The sequence below is a fragment of the Ursus arctos genome, unplaced genomic scaffold (genome assembly GCF_023065955.2).
Source record: "Ursus arctos isolate Adak ecotype North America unplaced genomic scaffold, UrsArc2.0 scaffold_6, whole genome shotgun sequence".
Classification (NCBI taxonomy): domain Eukaryota; kingdom Metazoa; phylum Chordata; class Mammalia; order Carnivora; family Ursidae; genus Ursus; species Ursus arctos.
Genome location: NW_026623078.1, coordinates 52,379,833 through 52,395,411, shown reverse-complemented (window position 1 = coordinate 52,395,411; position 15,579 = coordinate 52,379,833). Strand labels below are relative to the sequence as shown.

Sequence of the window (15,579 nt, the reverse complement as noted above, 5' to 3'; positions counted from 1 at the left end):
CCATCGTTCAGGGAATTTCGAGACACTCATGAGGCTCGTTTTCCCTCCTGGACAGGTGGGAGGATCTTGCTTGTGTAGCAGCAGCGAAGAGAAGGATTCTAGGAATCTCAGAGGCAAAAGGTTTTCTGCAGTTCACGTTTTTCCGAACCTGTGGTTTCTCCGGTAAGGGGTGTGCGTGTATGTGTGTTGTGCAGAGGAAGAGAGGAGAAGTAGTGCTGGCTCCAGACTGTAAGGCCCCTGACTCTTGCACATATGGTTATTTCATGTATACATGTTTTCAAGTCTGGCCTTACGTGGCCACAGAAGCAGAAAGATGCCAAGGAATGTGGTGGTACCAGGGCTTAATTACAGGGACCTTTGTCCAGCTGACATGCCGGTAATGCGCCTAGCTGCATGATTCAGCAGTAATCCTGCCAGGTTCCCAAAAAAAGCCCCTATCTGGGATGACGTAATGTCTCTCCAGCCCGATTCAGCCATCCCTGCACACCCACCGCCACACGTTTACCATCTCCTCTTAGGAGCCACATTGCCATCTGTGGGATCTTCGCTTGCCATCTGCATTGTGACAGATACGTATTTTATTATTTAAATGGTCTTACAATGCACAGTGTTGCTAATCTAGCCCTTCGCGTTTAAAAATTCAATAGAAAAATTAAAACAGAAGAAACTCCGAGCCTCTGGTGGGTTCTAGATCGGCAAATCATGCCTGCAGAATACCTCCAGTATGTCATATTGGATATTTGATCTGTGTATCCCATGAATATTTATACTTTGAGGCAGAGTGATTGATTTAATTTATCACCGAGAGTTGAGGTGACTGTCTAGACTGGCTCCGTGGCACACGTTGCAGAGCATGTGAAGAGAAAGCGACTCTGCTCCTACCCCCAGGCACTTTGTGGGTAGTTGGCAGATCTCTTGTTTGCCCACATCGGATCCATCCATCTCCCCCTTCTTCCTGACTGGACAAGTGCTCAGGGAAGGTGCTCTTATCCTCATCTAAACTAATTTTGGTTTTCCTTGCCCCTCTTGGCTGGGTAGATCATTCATTTTATTTCAGTTTATTTCAGTGGGAAATGAAAGGAGTTCTGCTGGGACTTGGTGGGGGTCGGGAGTTCTGGGCAAGATTTCTTTCCTGATAAAAAGAATAAATAGCTGCTTTTTTTTTTGAACTCTGGATGTTGTTATGATGCAAGGAACTCCTGCAGCCATCTTGCAAACATGAGGGGAGGTAGCCAGAAGGATGACAGAGATGGCAAAGAGCTGGGTCCTTGACGTTGATAAGCTGATGATCACCCAAGCCAGAGCTGCCTCCACGTTTAGACTTCTCATCATATAAGATAATAAATCCTTTGTTATTTAAGCTGGTTGAATTAAGGCTTTCTGTTACACAGAAGCTGAAAACATCATGACTATGTGAGGCAGTGACTTTCTAGCTTTTTGATCATAAACCAAAGTGAGAAATATGTTTATGTGTAATACGCTCTAAAATGTTCTATTTTTTCTATTTAATTTTTAAAAATTCAGGTCATGACCCACTAAAGGGATTTCAAAACTCACTAGTGGGTCATGATCCACATTTCTTAGAACATTAAAGTCATAAGGAACACAAGCTACTGTGATATAATGAAAGCATAATGTGGTAAGTGTCATAAAAGACATACGAATACAGTGCTGATCACTTTGAGCTGGGGACACAGGGAAGCTTCCGTGGAAGGGCTAGACCTTGAAAAATACCTACATGTGGGGGTTTAAGGAATGACAGGAGAAAAGGCAAGATGGTGAGAAGTGCAGACATGTTCCAGCGCCGGTGTGTAAATCTGGGCAGAGGCTGAGGAATGTGATTTGGAGAACAGTGAGAAGTAAGGTCTGCTTCTAGTTAGATAATGTGTGGCCTTGAATGGCAAGCAAATGAGAGGCCGTAGGAAGGCCTCCAGCAAGAGCCGGGTCTCAGGAAGTGGGAAATGCTGGCGGCTGCAGCCTGCGTTGGTTCTGTGTCACAGCAGAAGCTCGAACGGGTAGAGTTGAAAGCTTGAGGCCAATGACAAGGGCCTCCGCTCTGGGAGGCGAGCTCCTGCTCTGTCCCTTCATTCTGCCTGTAGTCACGAAAGACCCATTTTCCATGCTCTGTCCGTGTGCTGCTTCCAGTGGCGAACAGTGAGCTGGCCTTTCTAAGAATTCAGCCTGGCAGCCCCCGGTTGAAACCAACAGTGCTGATACTGTGATTCTTCTAAATAAAGCCAACAGAGCAAGAAAGAGTGGCCGATTTTCTATTTCGGAAAGGCCAGCGATCCCCACTTCTCATTGTTCTCCTTGCGCCCACCTACTTGCCTTCTGATGAGTTCACATTTTGTTAGATCCAGCCCCAGAAGGTGGGCTGAGCTTTGCTACTTGGCACCTCTAATGAAAAAAAAAATCAGAGGAGGAGGATTTGAAACTGCTGGTGAAATTGGATGTTTGTGCTATCTGTGGATTTTAATTACCCATGCCGTTCCTTCCCTATCTCTCCCTGAAAATCAAGAGCTGACTCTCCTGATGGAAGTTAATCAGAACTAGTCCATGACTTCTCTTTTATTACACCCAAAGACCTAAGGGATGGGCAAATCAGAGTGGAATTTTACCGGGAACCCAAACACTGGAGAGTGGAATCAGATGACGATAAATCTAAAGCAGAGTCCAGTTTATTCTTATGCTCACCTTTCAAATTAGTGACTGGTTTTTAAATTGTAAGTTGAAATCATCAGATTTCTGGAGCATTATTTATGTCTTGACAGTTGACACTCTTCCTGATTTCGGCAAAGGCCCTTACATTTCTGTCCCAACTGGCTCCACACAGAAAATTACAACTTACACGTACCCTTTGGGAGCCCAGAGAAAGTTAATTGCTTCGTTTGGAGGGGGGACGTTTTGATGCTGAGAAGCACCAGCCTAGCTGCATTTGACCCCAGGGCATATGAAATTAAGTGATGAGTTAGCGTCATTACATTGATTCTGCCTCAGTATCTTTTTCAAGTGGTTTATTGGGACTTTCCTTTGTAGACCCTTTCAACACCTCACATGTGAGAATCTCAGAATGGAGTTAATATGGTGAATGAACATGTGAAGGAAAGAGTAGACAGGATGGTGCTATTCCCCTCAAGGCCAAAGCCACACTATCCATCTCCTCCCAGTCCTGCTTGTGCTTCTGGCTTTCCCGCTTGGGGGCTGACACCCCCATCTTCCAGGGACCTAGAACCTTTGCATCATCTCTGGTGTTCACGCTCTTCATGGCCACATGCAGCTGATCACCAGATTCTTTACTTGCCTCACTCCTCTCTGTTTCCACTGCTCTCACATTCAATTCAAGTGCTCAGTATTGCATATCTGCACTGGGCGACTGGGCCAGCCTCTTGGAGTGGCCTTTCTTCTCCATTCCTCTCTCATTTCAGTCTACCCCTTCCTTGGCTAGTTGCTTGGAGTAATGTCCTAAATCACAGCTTCAAGCAGGCCACGCACTCCCTTGCACCACATTCCTCAGTGGCTCCCCATCAAAGTCTAAACTTACTAACACAATATTCAGGACCCTTCAATACTGAGCCCCAACCTCTCATTCCAGTGCTTTCTCCCACTATGTCTGGCTCATGGCCCAGAGTGAAGGGTAGAGAAGAAGATGCTTGTATTTCATCATGAAGAATTTATCATGTTGTATTATAATTCCTTGGAGTCTGAACTATCTTCTAGACTGTAACCTGTAAGAGGACAGGGGCCAGGGGTTCACTCTCAGTGTCTGCCATAGTGCCCAGCACGTGATAGATAGACAATCAATACTAGTTGAATGAGTCAGTGGATGAATACAGATGTAATGCCTCAGGGTTTCTGGTTTTAAATGGAATTTGCTTATCAATACCTAATATGACCTTTAACCTTTCTACTAAAATACCTATGCAGGATGCGCAAAACAGTACAAACTCGTAATCCCACCATAAGTTAAAACAATTGGAAAATCCACTGCCTGAACTTGGAGGGAATTTAGGGTAATTCTAAGTCTTCTATGGCCAACTTGAGACCCAAAGTCAGGTACAGTACGGACTCCATGACCTCAAAGGAAGCAGGCCGATGATGCCAAAGAAGGAATCTAGACATTTTATCTCTCTCTAGATTTTTGTCCTGTGCCTTAGAGGCCTAGCATCTGGATTGCCCCAAATGTCAGTAATCCATTCTTCAACTACTCAGGTTCTTTGTTTCAAGGCAGAGCTTCATTCTTCTCTTCTCTAGCTTACTAACAGTAAGTTCTTGCTTTCTGCATTTATTTAGAAACTGCAAGTCCTAGTTTAATAAATAAATTCCCAGAAAACTATAGACAGGAAGTTGTGTACATGTGTGCCTAGTGGCAGGGGGTGGTTAGGCCTATTTGTGATGGTAGCTGCGCGCTGGGGGAAGTATAGTTCCAACACAGAGGATGCCTTTGGGGATGACAGATACAGGTAGAGTTCTGGTAACAGTATATTCTGGGGAATGTAGTTGTGCGTGTGTCTCTGTGTGTGTGTGTGTGTGTGTGTGTGTGTGTGCACATTTCATCTATTCAGAATGTCAACAAGCCAGATGTGTGTGTGTGTGTGCACACATTTCATCTATTCAGAATGTCAACAAGCCAGATGTGTGTGTGTGTGTGTGTGTGTGCGCACATTTCATCTATTCAGAATGTCAACAAGCCAGATGTGTGTGTGTGTGTGTGTGTGTGTGCGCACATTTCATCTATTCAGAATGTCAACAAGCCAGATACTAGATGTAAGAGAACATTCTGGCTCAATCCTGTGAAGCTAAACTAAAGAAGCAAATGCTTTCCAGGTATTAGAAATTGCTCCAAGCGGTGCACATTATACTCCCTTCCAGTTGAATACCTGAGTAAAGGATTCCACCAACATCCAGATGGACAGTGAGGCATGTCAAGAGAAAGCCACTCTGTATCTTCTGGCAACCAGTGGATCTGGACAGATCTCCCTTCATTGCAGGATAAGTTTTAGAATACTTCAGAAAAAGGACATGCACTGTCATCCTGAAATCTAGCGGAAGAACGTATTTCTGAAAACAATGTACTGCAGGAACCAGAAGAGAATTTTAGAAAACTGTTTTGCATCTTTGTGAGGACACAAGACTTGGTCTTTTATAGCAGAAAAGGATGAGGGAAGAGCAGTTATAAATGAAATGAGGACAAGAATAAATCAAGGACCGTTGTGGGAAAAATGAAAATGCAAAGACATCTGGTGACTGTGATGAGAGCAAAGTTAGGAGTGGGTCAGAGGGCACTTAAAAGTTACTGGTGCTGCCAAGGGAGAAATGAAGGCAAGTGGAACAGTGGCAATAAGCAAAGATATCTCTCAAGACGCAGGTCGCCATATCCATGAAGCTTTGCCCAACACCTGTTTGTTCAGCAATATGTTGAGTGACTACTACGTAACAGGCTGTGTACTATAGGCCGGGATAAGATGGCGGCCAAATGGACACAGTGCCTGCCTTCCTCTGTGGTCTCTTCTGCTCCTTTTGCCTGATTCTCCTTTGGCACCTTTAACATAACTGCTGGCATAGCTGCCCTGCAACAGGAAGTAGCATTCTCAAGGACAGGATGATGACCCGTTCATGTCTGTATGCTCAGAATCTAGTATAAAAAATGTATCTTGAATGAATAATCAAGTCAATGAATGAAATACGACCAGACTGACCACAGCAAAGGTTCTTCTCGGATTTCTTTGACAATAACAGCTCAGAATCAACTCTCTAGAACCATCTGGTGTTGATTTTCTGACCACACCTCCTAAGGCCTCTTTGGAGTGCAAAGTCCACTGTTACTGCAGATGTGGAATTACCTGGTATTTCCTTTCCACATTTTTACTTTCTTCATGGGCATTTATTCCAAAACAGTTTCTAATAACTTTAATAGCCTTTCCCTAATTTTAAAAGCAACAAGCCCTTTTGTATATAGAAAAACATAAAGAAAAAAATATTGCTGGGCGCCTGGGTGGCTCGGTCGGTTAAGCATCTGTTTTTGGCTCAGGTTGTGATCCCAGAGTCCTGGGATCAAGCCCCCAAGTCAGGCTCCTTGCTCAGTGGGGAGCCTGCTTCTCCCTCTCCCTCTGCCTGCCACTCCCCCTGCCCTGCTCTCTCTCTGTCAAATAAATAATAAATAAAGTATTTTTTAAAAAAAGAAAAGAAAAAATATCACCATCTCTAAGAGGTACTTGCTGAGGTCCATCCCACCCCATTTTGATCTCAACCACACGTATCTTGAGCACTCGGAACAGTGCTTGACATAGAATAGAAAATAATAAATACTTGTCAAATGGATGGTCATGAGTAAGTACCATGGTCTCTAGGCCTCAGCTGCCTATGAGGCTGAGGGAAGGCTCTGCCCTGGCCCCAGCAGCCCTCAGCCATGCCTCCAGGGCTTGCGGACATAGCTGCCGTGGCCCCCCGGGAGCTATACCACAGCTCCATTGTTGGTGCTGCCACCACCACTTTGGCTCCCAGGCATCTTCTGTAGCTGCAGTGGTCCTAGGCCCTTGGGTCTGTGGGAAACATAAACTGTCTCTGAGCTTACAAGCCCTGGTTTTCTGGAGTCCTCCATGCAGGGATACTGAACCCTGCACCCTTTAGGAATGGAAAGAAGGCACCCCTGTCTTTTCTCATAAACGGTGGAAAGCGGGTGGCCTTATGTACCTATAATTTGGTTTTATGAAATTTTTAATGCTTTTAATATGTTGATGGGTTTTCACATTTCGGTGCTTGTTGTTTTAAATGCTCTGCCAGTTTAACTGTGGCTTCACCCTGCCTCACTTTGACGATGCAAAAGCAGAATGACTTGGAGAGAACTGAGCTGGAAGTCGTGCCCACAGCAGGACACAGTCCCCTTGGCCTTCCTGTCTCTTCAGGGAATATAGCAGGTCTTCCCTGAGTGCACCTGGGGGCAGGGCAAGGGGGACCCGGTCTCCGAGTGGGAGCTTCTATGGGGTTGGTTCCCTCTCCTACCCCCAGGAAGGAACTGGGGATATCTGAGACAGAGATTGTACCCTGAGACTCAGAGAGCGGACAAAAGCTGTCAGAGGCCTGCAGATATTCAGGGGAGCCCCCACCACAGAGAGGGACTTGTGGAAAGGTGGGTGGCTATCTCCGGGCCTCCCACTCCCAGCCGCCAAACAGAGCAGCTCCGCTTTAATGGGCTCTGCCCGTGGGCCTTGTATGACATTTCATTAGCCCACAGGGTACACAGCCAGCAGAACCTGGGAAACCATTGGTTACCCAGAAAGGGCCCAGCAGGTGCCGGTGCCTCGCACTGGTCTCCCCCCACCCCACTCCTGTTTGCCAGTCCCAGAACTCCACTTTGTCAGGACACCCAGAATCAGTCAGTTCCAAGGCCCTGGATTGATTTAACCAAATTCATAGGAAACGATGCGTTGACCGGAAGGTCGGTGTATTTGTTGCGACTGAGGGGGCTTCTTTTCAGGGACCAGAACCCTAGTTGCCAGCTCGGGGAGCATCCCCCGCTCCCCAGCCAATTGTTCCCAGTATAGAAGCAGCCAGGAGGCCACATTTGTCTTCGGAAGGTTGCTGGGTGACACTGCAGTCCAAGGCAGGGCAAGTGGTTTGGTCAGTGGTATTTGACCCGGGGCCAGGGGGAGCGGAGGAAGTGGATCTTCTTCCCATGTTGGGCTCTGGCTCAGCGGGGAGTCTGCTTCTCCCTCTGCCCCCACCCCCACTCCTGCTCTTCCTGTCTGTCTCTCAAATAAATAAATACACACATAAATCTTTTTTAAAAAATATTCATATTCTGGTTGTTTGGAGACCCCGTTTCTGGGCCTTGTGCAGAGAACGTACCTTCTTTCTTGGCTCTGCTTGAAGTGTGGTGGTTAAGGAAGTTTCTGGGTTCACATTGCAGCTCTGCTTCTATAGGCTGGGAAAATTTAGGCACTTCCTCATTTGAAGTCTCTTTTCCTTCTCTGTAAAATAGGGACAATCATGGTTTTTCTAACTCTGGGGACATAGGGATTAAATTAAATGAGTTAGCAGAGGAAAAGCACTTCAAACTGCCCAGCACGTCACTGACGCTGAGCAGGTGTTAGCTCTGATTAGTCTTTCTAGTTTTTTGCTTAGATCTCTTTTGGCCGCTATTGACAGAAATTCAATTCCAACTAAATTAAGCGCAAAAAGAAAATGTATCGACAAGCTGAGGGCACTGGATGGGTTAGAGACTCAGGAAGAGCTGTTGAGTCAAGGCCTCGAGGATGGGTTCCGGTGCTTGTAGATAGACAGTCACAGCCATTGGCAGTCCCTAAGCATCACCCGGGGGCCCGGGCTGCACCCAGACCCATTCACTACAGATTCCTGGGGCTAGCCCCAGGCCTCAGCAGTTGTCCAGCTCCCCAGGCGAATCCAGCGTGCAGCCCAGGCTGAGAACCACTGTGTAGACCTCTCTTCATCGGACTCTCGTCTTTGCTCCAGCTCTGCCTGGTTCCGTTCTACAGAAAGCTCTTCCTGCCACCGCCTCAGATGTCTACCCTCCCATAATAATCTCAATCGGAAAAATAAGTCATTAATGAAGCTTCTTTCTTCCACAATCTGCATGTCAATGGATTTATCCTGCTTCAGTCTGTCTCCTGCTCGCCCTTCTTATTCTGACCACCGTGGCTGAGGGCTGGGGTACCCAGGCACGCCAGTGACCAGGAATCTCGACTGACAACACAGCAGAAACACTTGGGATGAAGACAGAGTAATTCCCTCGGAGGTCTAAGAGGACCGGACAGGGAAAATCCATACATCTCATCTAATTGCGTTAAACGAGTTACGCTCCCTCTTGGTTGATACGATTAATTGTCAGCGTGTTTTGCTTCAGCCATTTCCCCTCATGGATAAGATCTGGGCTTGGCGGGGTCTTCGCTTCAGGTCTCTGAGCTGCCACAAGTGGCAGGTCATTGCTCTGCGGGCACGATGCCTGGTTGGGATGGCAGGTTCTTACGTCCCTGAGCCACTTATTCACTGACTCCTTGTCATGCCCACAGACCCTGAGCTCCTAGGTTACGCTCTCAAACTCACTCCAGGATAATATCCTTACGACGCTGTCCCCCGTAGCTACTGACGACACAGAGTTCCGATTCAAACTGAAATCCGAGTTTCCATTGCCTCCCCCTTCTGACGTTTCATCTCCTTCACTTGCTTGTCTGTGGGTGCGGGGGCTCTCATGGGAGGGCGCCTGGTTTTGAGCCGACCGATGATTGGAAGGACGCAGGGGTCCTCACCTGTGCTGATGCACTTGTTCTGAGTCGCTCTCACCAAATCCCCTTTTCTAAACTGGACATCACTGAGAACAAGAAAACACATTCCCAATCTTCCGGAAAGTGGAGAATGTTTGAACCCGTTTGGGCAAAGTGTATTTGAGGAGAGAAACCACGTAAATAACTGTGCATAATTGACAGAATTACCAACATAATGAAACAGTCCCGGCGCGGCTGTCTGCAACCCCAGGGCTTCTGGAGGCTTGTGGTCTATCCTCGTGGCCCTGCCTGTCACATTTTCTGAATTCAGCTCTCCTTCAGGTTTCAAAAGGTTCTGGTGACACACTGAGCCGTTCATGTCGATGGCGGTGTTTCCCAACCCGCTGAAGGCATTGCTGCAATGCAACAGATGGGTGATGGGGAAGTGGCGGCAAGGTGGATGCAGGGGATGGGGGTGGGGGGCGCACGGAGCCCCTCTGCCCTTGTGTGCGCTGCCTCTGGGGGCTGTTATTACAAAGGAAAGCTTGATTGCTTGGTTATTAAGTAGCTCCCTCACTACTTATCAAGTAGTTGTGTATTACAAAACCACTCTCTTCCTGTTTTGTTCACGCTTTGCATAGTTTCAGATGAAGCGAAAGGGGCCCCCCAGAGGGGCTTTGCTCTACCACTAGATGGAGGAGCACCTTCACCCGTGCAGCCCTGGAGGCAAGGGCCCAGGGAACAGGAAAAAGATCTGCTGCTCCCCCGCCCTCCGCCCCCTGCCTCCCAGGTCCCTCCTGCACTGGGCAGGAAGCCACCTGCCGGCCTGCCGCAGCGGCAACGGCCACGGGTCACACTCATCGTGTGCTTTACGTTTTGAGATCTGATTCCTACGTGAAGCCACAGCATCCTCTTCGGTGTTCTTTGAAAGTTCTCTGTTTTTCCAGCTGTTCCGCAAACCTTTGTGGGCCAGGGCAGCCTGGCACATAGCTTTCCAAAATTACCCAGGCCATTGACATTCTTTCCACCCACAGTATCCGCACTGACCCCTCCACCATTTGTTAATGCAAATCCTTCCCCTTCGAACCGTTTTGTCTCACTTCCGCCTAGCACAAAGGCCGTGCGCACCTCTCAGCCCACGAGTGGCCCTGGAAAGGGGTCACCGGGCACAGCCAGGATTAGTTTTCTCTATTCTTGAATTTTGTATAAATAGAATCACACAGTATGTCCTTTTTGTGTGTGGCTTCTTTTGATCAACATGTCCTCTGTGCGATTCAGCCATGTTAAGCCCTTCTTATTCCATTACATAAATAGACCACAATTTGTCAGTTCCCTCATTGATGGATATTTGGGTGATTTCCGGGTTTTGACTGTGATGAATAAGGCTGCTATGAACATTTTTGGCCAAGGCAATTTCTGGCTGTCCGTACTCATTTCTCCTGTATACGTTCCTAGGGGTGGGATTGCTGGGCCCTCTGAGTGTGTGCTTCACTTTATGAGAAACTGCCAGCTTTCCAAAGAGGTGGTTTTAATATGTTTATTCCTCGTAATGTAAGTGTTCATCGGTCAGTTCACCATTGCTTATTGAGCACCTACTATATGCCAAGCATTGTTCTAGATGCCGGGATACAGCAATGAGCTGACAGACAAGGTCCCTGTCATTGAGACTCAATTGTAGGGGGGTGGGGATTGCAGGGGTGGAGTCAGGCAATATGACCGAAATAAAGACAGTAATTTCAGGTGCTTGAAAAATAGGGTAACGTGATGGAGTCCTAGGGAGTAGGAGCTGCTTCTGCTGCGGTGTCAGGAAAAGTCTCTGAGGAGCTGACTGACTCAACGTCTGAAAGATGGGGCGGTGTGGCCATGCAGAGCTTGGGGAAGAGTACTGGAATCAGAAAGAACAGGAGATACAACTGCCCTGGGACAGGAAAAAGTATGGAGGGTTTGAGCGAGAGAAAGAAGGCCCGTGAGGGCCTCATGCAGTCATTCATTCATCCAGCAAGTAAATACATATTAAGCTTCTGTTATGTTGCAGGCACTGTTCTAGGCCCTGGCAATGTAGCAAGTGACCAAAGTAGGTGAGCAGCCTGCTGTGGTAGAACCGGAAGGAAAGAGCAGGCAGGAGGGTGTGGAGGAGGGAGCAGGGCCAGGCTGAGTAGGACTGGGGAGATCATGGAAATGAGTCTAGGTTTTATCCTGCGGCAGTGGGAAGTCATGGACAGACGGTAAGCAGAGACATGAAAATGATCTAATTCACAGGGATGGAGTAAGGGAGATTGGTTAGAAGGCAGAGATTCTGGGCTGCAACTCCATCTGTGACCGTGGAAACCGTGAAAATGGCCAGAATTCAGGATATCTTTTGGAGGTTGAGCCAATAGGATTTAATGAAAGATTGGTTTTGGGGTGAGCAAAAACCGCAATGCAATTCAGATTCTAGGTTCCTAGCCCGAGCAGCTGGGTAGATAGATGGTGGTACCAGGCCCCGAGACCAGGAGGACTGGGGGAGAAAGGAGTTGGGTGAGGAGAAGCAAGAGTCCCATTTTGCTAAATGTGAGATGCAAATGAACATTCAGGTGGAAACGTTCAAGAGGCAGGAGTTCAGGGGAAATCCTCTAATTTTGGGGCATCATCAGCACCTAGATGACATTTAAAGGTCCAAGTCTGAATGGGAGCACCTAGGAGAGTACAGGCCAAGAAGGGGACTGAGGAAAAGTCTTGGAATATACTGAGAATTTCACGTTCCATTTTACTGTGAGGAAACTGAGGCTCAGAGAAGCTAAGCAAATTGCCCAAGGTCACAAGGTATGACAAAGCCGGTCTTATTTTGGACTCTGCACACTTACCCACGCTGCTTTAATGCCTGAGGTTTCTCACTTCTGCCACTTAGATGCCATGTGACCTAAAGTGAATTATTTAGCCTCTCAGTGCCCCTGTGACCTCGTCTGTAAGGGAGGGACAACCGTCATGATACATACACGTAGGCAGTGTGAGTATCAGATAAATGGATCTAATGAAAGTGCTTAGGACAATGGTTGGCATGCAGGGGTGTTAACTCGCATCACTACCTAAGCCACAGGCTAAGCACAGGCAGGCCTCAGAGGTGAGAGCAGGTAGAAAGTTTCTAATCTTCGTGGCCAGGGGAGCTGGCCTCTGGATGCCACAGCCAGGAAGGTGTCAGGCTGGGTCTGAGGAGGTTAGGTCGGCCTCAGGCAGGACTCTTGTATACTTGTTCCAACAATAGGTCCCAGGGTGCAAGTGAGCTGTGTCCCTTTGGGATCAGGTCAGTAACTGGGCGAGGGCAGGGCTGCCGGCAGAAGTCACGGTGACTCCTTACCTCCAAAAATGTACAGAAGTGGTTGCAGGAGCCCTGGTTAGTGCCCTCTGTTGTGCTCTTTGATGTCTAACCATGTTTGGTGCAATAAATATATTTGGTTTTTGTCTTCAGGTCCTGGCACAAAGATCTTAAAACTCTTGGAATTTCCTGAGTGACAAGAATATCTTTTGTCATTCATGGTGGGCCCCTTGGGAGTATACCTGGGTTTGTGCTAAGGAGGTGACTCAGCTTGGGGCTGCTAGATTTCCTCAGGAGGGGCTGGTCACCAGCAAGGCCCAGGGGTTAGAATGTTGGAACTTGCAGCCGCCCCCAGGACCTCTGCGAAGGAGAAGGAGGGGGGTGTGGGTGACGGCAGATGAAACTCCATACAAGCTTCTGAGTAACAGGACTTGGTGAGCTTCTGGTTGGTAAAGATGTCCATGTGCTGAGGGGGGGGCGCCCCCAGGTTCCATGGGGACAGAAGCTCCTGTGCTCCGGACCCTTCCAGACCACCCCCTATGGACCTCTCAGCTGGCTGTTCATTTATATCCTTTATAATAAACTGGTAAATATAAGTAAATGTTTCTCTGAATCCTGTGAGCCACTCGAGCCAATTAGTCAAACCTGAAGAGGGTTTTGTGGGAACCCCCCATTTATAGCCAGTGAGAGGCACAGGTGACAAGCTGGACTCGCAGGTGACATCTGAAGCGTGGGCAGTCTTGTGGGAGTGAGCCCTTCACCTGTGGGATCTGATGCTGTCTCCGGGTAGTGTCAGAATTGAGCCGAGTTGTAGGCACCCACTCAGGGTTCACTGAGAATGAGAGAATTGCTCGATCGTGTTGGAAAACAGGCATCAGAACCATGACTCAGGATTCCTCCAATTAGTACCTAGGCTGTAAAAGCTGAGTCTGAGGGCAGGAGGAGAGAAAGATCGAGTGACTGTTGAATGTATTTTACACACGTGGGACAAACACCCGTGTTTCTGTGTGTGAGCACAGTGTCCCTTGCCCCTACTCTTGGTCATGGCAGCATTCCTTGGAGTTCCCGTCCCACCCCTCATCCAGCATTGTTCGTAGATCCCGTGCCCCTGTCCCCAGTGGTTGCTTAAGGGTGGATGCGTGATCCCAGCCGTACTGACCAGAAAAGTGTCCTTTGGCTTTTCAGATACTGGGAGGCTAACCTTTCTTTCCTCAGGGGATGCTGAGCGCTGATGACATAAGCGTGGAACCATCTGCCCACATACCTCCCTTTGCCCATTGGCCACTAGCAGAGAACAAAACCCGTAGACAGACAGCTTTTGCAGCTTTAACGGGGCGCCTGGCTCAGTGATGAGAGTCAATACATTTCTTCTGTTTGGTTAAGCCAGTTGGGATTCCTCACAATCATAAAGGACTAACTAACTCATGTTATGTCCCACTAGTGCTAAGTTTCACAGCCTTGGTTGAGACTCTCCTGAAAGTAATTCAGGGTTGTCATTTAGTTTCACAAATGATGGACCTAGAAGTTTGAAAGTTCCAGTCCAGGTCCTTATGGCATTAAACAAACTGACTTGTGACTTAGAGCATGTGTGGTCTGTTTTTAGTTTATCACCTGCCCCTGTGGACCTACCCTGAACTCTGAAGTCCTTGGGGGATCCCCACGAGAAAGGAGCCATCAGCTCATGTGGGTAGAGTGTTTGGAGACAAGAGGACACCAAACAGGCAATACTTTGCTTAAGGACCTAGGACATCTCCCAAGGAGACTGGGACAAAGAAGTCAAGTGACTCCGGATTGAAATCCTACTGGATGGAATCAAAGCAAGCCTTTGGACCTGGGTTTCTACAGTTCTGGCCCCAGTAAAAGGTCCAGTTGGATTATGGGTCCCTGAAAGATTTAGCAGTTTTCCAGAATCTTATGGTTTCCAGTCTTCCTGGACAGAGTAGATCATTGGGTGGTACTTTTGCTTCATTCGTATGTATGTGTGTGTGTGTGTGTGTGTGTGCGCGTGCGCACGCACACGCATGCTCATGTGTATGTGTGTATATATGTATGCACACACACACATACACACACTCACACGGGCTCCAGCCTCACACATTTCTCCAGAAAGAAAGATTTAAAGAAATGGTGAAAAAAAAAATCAGAATTCCTTAAAACCTTCTGGGAATCATCTGGACTTGGCCCCTTTCCTCCTGCGAGATTTTCATCTCAAAGCTCTAAATTCTTTTCACAGCTCCTGAGTAGGTGAAAGCCACTTGAGAACAAGTCTTGTATTGTCTTGCTTTCCTTTGGGAAGCAAGGTGGGAAGAATGAGGAGTTGGAAGGTTGGGGGGGGGGGGGGCATTTTCCCTGTACCTCCAATCTGGCAGGCCCAGGTTTTAAAAGCTCCAGAAAATGTAGCACTTGAAAATGTAGCCAGGAGAGCATAGACCCAGGAGGCCCAGAACTAGAAGCAAATGTGGGTTTTCGGTGTTATTCTTGTCTTCGCTAGGCCCATCACTCCTCCTCCTTGTTCTTGCTGCCTGGAGCCGAGTTTTTAAAGGGTAACTCTCTCCTTGCTGAACCAGAGCTTTTGTCTGCCTAGGGAATTCCTGAGCATGAAGGAGGGAACTGGGGAGAGAGGTCCGGGTTCCTGCCTGGCCACCCCCTGCCCAGTCAGACTCAGGTGGGCTGTGTGCCACGTGGGTGAGTGGCCCTTTCCCCACCACTGTTTTGCTGGTGGCACAATCAGCCTCTTAGAAGATACTAATGAGATTCTGGTAGAGAAGTACAAAACCGTCTGCGGCAGATGGTAGAAGGTTAGGTTTTGATTTCTCTTGTTCCACTGTTGTTTTTCTCTAAAAATGTGTTAACCGATGTGCCGCTTTCTTGTGCCTGATTTTGACAAAGCCACAAATTAATTTTTTACTCCACTTCATCCATCCTTCCTCTAATCATAAATATCTTTTTAGAAATGAAGGCAGATCATTATCCAGCTTCTTCCCTGTGCCCCTCCCCTGCAGTTTTGTTTTTTTTTTTTTTTTTTACACAGAAGAATTCATTTGCATTCTCTTTGAACCTACGAAGAGA

General features: G+C 47.7%; 1 long non-coding RNA gene across 7 annotated transcripts in view; it reads left to right on the top strand.

The window, feature by feature from the left end:
• Positions 1-15,579, top strand: part of LOC113252867 (uncharacterized) — a 114,136-nt gene that overhangs the window by 19,193 nt on the left and 79,364 nt on the right. For 4 of the 7 annotated variants that reach the window (XR_008957894.1, XR_008957893.1, XR_008957895.1 and 1 more), the window contains one exon: positions 56-162. This is a non-coding gene — a long non-coding RNA (uncharacterized LOC113252867). Of the gene's footprint in view, positions 1-55; positions 14,624-15,579 lie in introns of those variants that run through there. The other 3 variants (XR_006409123.3, XR_008957892.1, XR_007188103.2) reach the window with 2 other exon arrangements.